Source organism: Adiantum capillus-veneris, chromosome 13, assembly GCF_014529385.1.
Source record: "Adiantum capillus-veneris isolate H3 chromosome 13, ASM1452938v2, whole genome shotgun sequence".
Classification (NCBI taxonomy): domain Eukaryota; kingdom Viridiplantae; phylum Streptophyta; class Polypodiopsida; order Polypodiales; family Pteridaceae; genus Adiantum; species Adiantum capillus-veneris.
Window position 1 is genome coordinate 26,178,213 of NC_140943.1, and position 9,394 is coordinate 26,187,606.

Below are 9,394 nucleotides of genomic sequence, written 5' to 3' on the forward strand. Positions count from 1 at the left end.
CTAAACTCAAACTTCTCCTAATGATAGTTCCATAGAAGAAGCATGTCTATCCCTTTTCAAAGAAGCTTCAAGTGCTAATATTCTTCTTCAACCCCCCCCCCCCCCCCCCCCCCCCCCCCCCAACACACACACTTAATGTCATGGAATTACGAGTGATGTGGCATATTGAGCCATATTTGGTCAAAAATGGATATTTATTGACCATTTTATCGCCATTTTTAATGCAAAATGACCCATTTTTTGTCGTTAAAATCCCAAATGAGCTAGCAAAAATCCTTAAAACCATGGCCAAATTCCATTAAGTGCAATCTACGTGTTGAAATTTATTTTTCCACTTATCTTGATCTCTAATCACTTCATTGATGGTTATGATTATCAATTGATATTTTTAGACAATGTTCATCCACATTAATCTTTCTAAGAGAAATGAGTGTGCCATCTTGTTGCAAGGCACTGCAATAAACACATGTCTGGTAGCCATCTTGGCTATGGTGCTAAATATCTTCTCAAAATGAATCCCATAAGTTTGCTAAGTTGCATTATATGTTATACGGGATACGTATAATACGCCATATACGGGCGTATTATACGATACCCCATATTATATGGGCGTATTATACGGTGCCACGTCAACAAAAATGGGCAGCGCTATTATTTCTTTGTTTCTTCGACCGAAAGACTTTTTGATCGAAAGATCTTTTGATCTTAGGATCAAAGATCTTAGGATCAAAAGATCTTTAGATGTAAAAAATCTCTATATAAGAGCAATGTTGTGTGATCACACAGCATCTCTCAAGTAAACAAGAGATGAGTAAGAAATATAAATACTAACAAGAAAAATTACAAATAAAAAATAAAAAACTTAAAGTTTGAAATAATAATATATATAGTTAAAAATTAAACATAAAAGTTGAAATTCAAAAAATAAACAATTAACAATTGTTTAGTAATGCAACAAAAAGAAGATAAAAATAAGAAAGAGTTGAGTCTAGTTTGTTAACCTGGGAGAAATTAAATCTTTCCATCAAGCTATTTCTATGTGCACCTATCTTTTTTTATTATTGATTTTTCTTATGTATTCATTACACTATATTTAATTTATCGATCTGTGTTTCTATTTATCTATTTATTGATATACTTATTTTTATCTATAAATCTATCTAACTTTCTTGCTATCCATCAATTTATCTATCTATATATCTATCAATTATTTACCTTTCTATTCATATATCTATATGTCTATCTATCTACTTATCTACCTACCTATCTACATATTTGTCTATCTATCTATTCATCCCTCTATCCATTTATCTCTCTATTCTTCCATCCATCCATCCATCTACCTACCTATCCACCTATTTCTCTATCCTTCCAACCATCCATCTATCTATCTACCTACATATATATCTATCAATCTGTTTGTCCATCCATTTGTGCCTCTCTCTATCTTATTTTTATTCGATTATTATTATCTTTATTTCTTAAGTTTTTTAAATATTTCTTATTCTCCTGTTGATATTTATACTTTCAGGCTCATTATCTTTCTATCTAGCTACTATTTTAACTCTTTATTAATACATTCATCTACATATTTATATATCTATATTTATATAGTTATACATTTTCTTTGAAAAAGTTAAGGTCTGAGTCGCACCCAGTACCAGTGGGGATAGTGCAAGCATATTATGGTGAAAACCACTTTGTGGTCCCACTTACACAAAAAGAAGAGGGAGATATTTTCTAGGCGCATGCTTGGTCAATAGTGAGCAACGGAATTGGTTCTTGAAGACCTAGAAATGGCGAGTGCTTTACACCTCCGTGTCTTTCGCTTAGCACCTCCAACATCCACAGGTCTAGCAACATTGCAAGCGGACTTGGATTTCTTGCATCACAACATGAACATGCCTAAAATTGGCAAGCAAATTATCTTGTTTGCTCTGCTAATTCTGAGTGTGACTTGGCTCTAAGAATGATTTTCTAAAGAAATTGACTAGTTGAACCAAACTTTTATTCATCTGTTATGTTTCAAGTTCATCTTTTCTTTTACTTTGCAAAATGTATTTATTTCTATTTTTTATTTTTTTGGGTCTTAATATCTATTTATAAGAGGACTGAATTATTATATATAGTTTTCTATTTTTAGCTAACCTTTACATCTCTAATGGAGAAGAAAGTGTATGCTTGAATGGAGCAGAGCATACACACATAGCCTTTAGTGATTTATCTTTTTTATCTAAAAATCTTTAGATCAAAAGAACTTTAGATCAACAGATCTTCCAATCTAAAGGTCTTTCGATCAAAATAAATAATATGGGGTGTTTGCATATAATACGGGATATTTGTGTATAATCTTGTATAATACGTATAAAAATTATTATAGGGTGTATAAATGCAACTTAGTAAGTTTGTGCATAACCTTTTGCCACAAGCTTGGTTTTGTACCTGTTCAAATTGCCGTCATTATTATGTGCTATTTTTAAACCCACTTTCATCCAATTGCCTTCCTTCCCTTTCATAAAGGCACCAACTCCCATGTTCCATTTGCATCTTCATCCATAGCCTGCTATCATTTTTTCTCTTTAATCACATCCTAAAAAAGAATGGATTTTATCTCTTCTGTAATCTTCACCATACATGCACAATGAGAGCAACATAACTACCATAACTTAATCTTTGCACACAATTTCCTACTATTTAGACATGTGTGGTCCAGGATCACTTCTAGGTGCCTTGTTCCTTTCTTGTATCCTTCTTACCTCCAAAGTTTTCACAAAGGGTATGCCAAACTCCTCATCTAAACTATGCTAAAAATCATTGTCGTCATCATTGATAGCAAATTGACTGAACGTGTGTCCACCTAGCTGGACACTTAGTTTGACACCACATTTGTACTCTATTATTTTTTTGAACTAGTGTAGCTAACCTGTGTGTCTAGATCTCGATTCTAGAGTAGCAGGTTGATTCCCTGAGTTGTAATTCCATCATGATATGTGTAAAGGCCCATGTGAGGCGGCCACCAACCATTTTAGAAAGCCCTAGGTATAGAAGTCAATAACCTTAATGTGATTGGAGTCTTATCTTTTGAAAGGAAATGAGCTCTAATATACACACGCTCAAGCGTTAATGGAGCTTCGATTTGTAATCATATCAAGTAATGATTGAGTAATCCATTTTCAGTTCCAGAACTTGCATTGTGATCCTCTTTCCATGCTCCTTCAATTAAGTGTAAGCATTGTCAATTTTATTGAGGCCTGCAACAATGCATCAATGAGTCTAATCTTCAAATTTGGGTGCTCCAATAATTGTTTTTTGGCGTTTTGACCATAGGAGAGAGCTGCTAGACCATAGGGAAACCTTTTTGGATAGCTCTATTGTAGTTTTTAAGACCTTGATAATGATGCATTGTGATTTTGGTACCTTGTTTGATTGCAACCAAACTTGGGAGGATAGTTTCCTAGGTTTCTTAGACCTCCTCCTCAAGTTTCGTTGCATTTCAACTTTGTTTGAGTGCCAAAATGGCATGATGACCTAGAGCAATGACAAAGGACATAGGAAAATTTCCTGATGATTGAGTGGTGGTTTTCTTGCTAAGTCGGCGTGTTTGCTTGTTAGGTTAACTTCTTGAGATTGACAACCTCAAAGAGTCTCTGTGCCCCATTCGAGTCGATTCTTTCAGTATTGATAGATTATGTTAGTGCTAGACAACTATGCTATGGATGTGTGATCAAGACGACCCGCAAACATTGGTGCCATTTTTGGGGAATGATCCTTACATGGTGAGTGACCTAGTGCATATTTAGAGAATTCTTTTTCAAATATTTGTCTTTCCCTTTCATTTACACCTTAGTAGTGAAGCATCTAGATAGGGGGTTTAGTGCTTGGTAGAGTCTAGAGTCAAGGACTTCCTAGATCTTTTCTCAAAAGGTAAAGAGGGTTGTGAGTGATATAGCCAAAAGCATCTCATTCTTTGATTTTCTTTAAGTGCTGGGCTATTTTTTGTTTCAATTTTGTTTTGTACTATTTTGTTTGTTTTTGTTGCTAGATTCATTTATATACTTATAGGAGTAGAATAAGTAGAAACTACAACCATCAAATTGTGCTGAAAGGATTATGGTTAAACTTGTTGAAAACCATATTTGGACAAATTGACCATAAATTTGAAAAACTAAAAATTTGATGGTCATAACTCAAAAGTTGATCCAAACCTAAAAATAAATGGAAAAAGGGGATAACCAAACCTCCAAAGTTTCATGCAATTTGATGTAGGAACATAGATTGTGATCCATGGCTCCTTGTGACTTCTTGGACGGTAATTGATACCATAGGGTCAAGAGTGGTTCCACATCACTGAATATACACTCTTGGTGAGAAATTGACATTGAAAACTCGCTCAAACCAAGATATTGAGCAAAAGGCACAATAAACTTCAAAATTGACCAAAACTTGGGGCTTTTTGACTTGTTGAGATCCAAATCCAAAAATAAGTGAAAACCTAACATCCATAGAGTGCAAACATACTACTGACAAAATTTCATGTTCAAAAATGGTCAAACATGGATCGTGATCCATGTCCCCCCTTTACCATGTGGGGCTGATATTTGACTAGTATAGGTAGATGATAGCATTTGGAACAATTTTCCCAAAAGGCACCATAGCAAAGAAGTTGGTCAAAAGTGCCAAACACAGAAACTAGTCAAAAACCACAGGGCAGACAATTAAACTTCCTTTTGATTGACAAAAATTTGTCCAAATCCAAAAATAAGTGGTAGAGTAGATTATTGATACTACGAGTAAGCAACATGCCTAATTTTGGTGTCCAGATACGATGGAACATGTATCATAGTCCATGTCCCCGATTAAGAGTTTTGGCTAAGATTGAAGCAGTAGGTAGATGAGACATAGACAAATGCTTCTCCCAAAAGAAGCTTTGCCAAAGAATTTCAAAAAGTGGGTCAAAAAGGCCAAAACACACCTAAGGATTGACTTTTTCTTAACCTAATTAAGTCCAAATCACACAAAAACCATATAGCCAGAATAAAGGAAAAGTTATTTTGTTAATCATTGATTTTGAATCTACCATAATCACTCTACTGAGTTACTAGCATTGAACAAGATCCAGCAGAGAGATAAACATATTCACATTTTGTACGATGACTCAAAATTCTCGGATCTAGAAAGATTTCAAATGCTCTATGTGGGAACAAGAAAGATGGTTGCAGATTGGAAGGCAACCAACTACCAAAACCAGGAAGCTTGTCAGTTACTTGCACATCTTGCATGTGTCCAAGTATTGGAACGAATTCTAGAATGGTACCTTACTAATAATGACAGAGTGGCTTATACAATTCATAAAGACTTGACCATAGCAGGTCTTAGGTCACTAGGGCTACGAGTGGAATTTGTACTGGTTACAAACCAATATAAAAATGCATGAGAGTCATATAATTGCAATTAAAGGAGATGCTTGTACAGATGAAGAGTGCTAGGGGTGTTTTGAATCTGAGGGTCAAAACCTTATTATAGAGCAATGAAGCCAACAATAGCAGACTGAAGACCAAAATGACTCTAAGGGAATAGGAAACACATCTAAAGGCTCTATTCCACCTACTCAGGGTTACAAGAAAACTAATGCAGAAGGATAATTAGATGGTGCTGAATTTATCGCCCAGTGTGAGGTGGGTAAAGGGTTGAAAAGAAGCAAGGTAATTCAACTTCTTTGGCTCGAATGGCATACATCAGTGCTAGAGAGTAGAGAACAAACTCTATATACCTTCAAATAGATGATGGACTTATAACTTGGTATGAAGAGGAAAATATGGAATGTCTGGCATGAAACAAAGTACTATAAAATTCCTTTCAGATGACTATGGTTAGCGAACTATTGGGTCAAATCCACCGGTTTCAATTGTTAATGGGCCAATGGAAGATTCAGATTAAAAGGCTCATTTAGATCACAAACCAAATGTCACAGCTGAGAATTAAAGCCTATAAAATTCCAGAGAAGGAAATGGCTATAGCAACGCAAGCTCTAAATCTCAACTCAGAGAAATGACATAGATCTTGTTCAAAGTTTGCATTAAATGCAACCAGCCATTGTCGCAAGGATGGATGCACACTACGTCCTATTGTCACAAATTGGCTAGGACTCACCTAACAAGAGGCAAATGCACTCTGTATAATGCAGGCACTAAGATTTGGGATGCTATGAGGCCCTATAGAGTGGAGAGGAAGACTGCCAATAAGGATTGATTGAGAATGAAAATGTTGGAGCTACTACCTCTGAAATCCCAAACACCATCTAAGAGTAAGAAGGCACTTGAAAAGAAGAGGGCTCTCTAAACAGACACTGAGTGAGTTATTTGTTATTCTACTATTGGTCTTCGGCAAGATGAATTCAATCCAATGATTTCAAGAGTATACACCTTTTGAGTCCTATGTTGACATTGTAAAAAATGCGGAATACAATAAGGATCTAGTAGCAAGGAGAGTAAAGAGAGATACCATGCAAAGTAAGTTGCGAATCAAAAAATTTAAATTAGCACACTATTACAAAGTGATGGCATCATCCACCCATGTGCTCTCAAGGTAGAGCTTAGATGGCAATTTAGACAACTAGATCAAGTAGGAATACAAGGGATTAACAATCCTTACACAAGGATGTGTTGTGTGCATCAAGTGTGCACACCATTCTACAGAATTACTCATGACAAGGCCTCCTTATATAGATATAAGGGAGCCTCTAAACGCCCATGTGCAACGGCCCTTAGATAGCCAGGTCCAAGTAGGACTCTCCCACGAGCCCGCCCATTTGTAGCCGCTTTTGTAGTTCTAGGACAAGTTCTCCTAGAACTTGGCCACCGGCCAAAGACCACGGACAACTGGCCATCGACCACCAGGGACGGCCATTTTCCGATTGCCTTCCAATCGTCGTCCGACCAAGATATTCTCACAAAAAGGAATATTCCACCGCCGAGGCCCCCTAAGTTGGCCTTGAATTTGCTCCATACCATCCATGATCACAAATAGAGACCTAATCAGGGTGCAAAGCTAGAATTCACCAAATATATGTGCACCATTGTCTTCTCCTCATATGGGGGCCTTACAAACTGTGCAACATATATTGTGGTGGCAAAACTGAGAGAGGTGGCCATTGCAAGTATACCAACAGACATACGAGAGTTGACTGTCTAGATACAAGAGAAAAAACAAGAAACTAGGAACCATTATTGGGAAATTAGAAAATAGACTAGGAATCCTCATATAGAATCTTGATATATACTAAAATTCAAGAAAGGAGAGGAGGAATGCACAAGGCATGAACCACCTCTAAGACTGACAGACATTTGAAGCTTCAAAAAGCAATAACCAGCCAGTTACCCCCGTAACTCACACTGCATAGTCAATCAAACACCAACAACCTAGAAATAGGACCCACTATTCATTTTTGAGGATCCCTTAGACGCCTATATTTTGAGCCACTTGTAACACTGTGATCTTTGTATCACTTTGTAATCATTTTTTGCACTCTGTCTCTTCTGTAATTCCAAGGCCATCTACAGGCATACTTGATGCTCACCATTTGTAATTTGATTATTCTAAATGCAATCCCAGTTTCAGTCTCAATTAAAGTGTCTCATCATTTTTTCCAGGTTTATCTTCCAATGAAGTACTAGTCTGAAGTGCTATATGAATTCTTTGACTATGACATCTCTAGTTCTAAGTACACAACAAAAATAGTTGTGTGAACACATCCAGCTCATTCCAATCGTGAAAAGCAAAAAGAGACAAAAAGAAAGAAAAATGGTTGGAAGAGAAAACAACTCTAGAAACCAAGCTGCAACAAACAAAAGAGCATCTGAAACAAGAAAGGAAAAAAAGGAGCAATTGAAAAAAGAGAAATCATCCAAAACTTTATCAAGAGGTTCGCTCTTGGTAGAAAACGTTAATGATAACTTAGCTGCCATGTTGCAAGCTTACGAGGCTAGATTGAAATCCAATTAGATCTTTAAACAAAAATTGTTGACGTATCCACATCCAAAAATTTAAACCAAACAAATGAAAATATGCAAATGTCTCTATAGACAACTCTGGCTCTAATTAACCTAGAAATATTGAATGCCCTCAACAAGACTACTTGTACCTGGAAAGGAAGACAAGAGTGCACTAAAAGAAAACAAATTGCATGAACCAAGTAAACCGGGGAATGAAATTCCATTGGATACATGGGTAGTGGCAAACACTACAAACAAGGAAAGTTTCACGAGATGTCATCAATTCTCGAAGTGGACGAGCTGTGTCTTGGAGCTATCTGACCCTAAAAATAATATTCCCATTGGTAAAGTAGGGAAGACTACAATGCAGGACATGACAACTGATTTGAAAAATAACCAATAGAATGAAAAATGCGAGTGGAAGTGTTTAATTGTGTTCAGAAGAGTTAAAAGTATTTTATATTAGTCATAATAGCTATTAGTATTATCTAATATTTTTCAAAATTCAAAATAAATTAATTTTTCAAGAAATTTATTGTCTCTTCTCCCCCCCAACACCAACCTCCTCCCGTGTCTCTCTACACGCCTCCCACCGGCCTCTCTCTCTCTCTCTCTCTCTCTCTCTCTCTCTCTCTCTCTCTCTCTCTCTCTCTCTCTCTCTCTCTCCCCCTCTCCGAACCCTCTCTCACTATCTATTTCTCTCCATCCCTCTCTCACTACTTTCTTCTCTTTCTCCTTCCCCACCAAGCCTCTCTCTCTCTCTCTCTCTCTCTCTCTCTCTCTCTCTCTCTCTCTCTCTCTCTCTCTCTCTCTCTCTCTCTCTCCCGACCCTCTCTCTCTATCTATTTCCCTCTATTTCTCCACTTTCTCTATCACTACTTTCTTCTCTTTCCCCTCCCCCACCAAGCCCCCCCCGCTCTCTCTCTCTCTCTCTCTCTCTCTCTCTCTCTCTCTCTCTCTCTCTCTCTCTCTCTCTCTCTCTCTCTCTCTCTCTCTCTCTCTCTTTCTCTCTCTCTCTTCCCTCCATGGAAATTTCCCACTTCCCTCTCTCCCCTTGGGACCCCTGGCGGCCACATGGCAAACCACGTGGACTGCCACGCGGTCCACGTTGGCGCCATGAGTTATGTGGTGCCAATGTGGGTCGCCACGGTGACTGTGTGGTTGTCCATGAGGCAATGCCATGTGGTGGGCGCGATCGCGAGGGTCCCACGATGGCCAAGGCCAGTCGCCCACATGAATTGCAAGAGCCCTGTAGTCCACGTGGGTGCCCCCCCCCCCTGTTAAAGAATATGATGTTAAAGAATATGTCCATTGTGCTATGGGCGGCTGGACACTGACTATACCATGTTGTAAATATACTTTGGATAATAGTTCAAAAGAGAAGAGCAGCTCGTTGAATGGCT

The 9,394-nt window shown here is 37.6% G+C and overlaps 1 pseudogene; it reads left to right on the plus strand.

Annotated features, from left to right (window-relative positions):
- The first annotated feature begins 1,083 nt into the window (after window positions 1–1,083).
- Window positions 1,084–9,111, plus strand: LOC147443725 (uncharacterized; annotated as a pseudogene).
- Window positions 9,112–9,394: the final 283 nt, after the last annotated feature.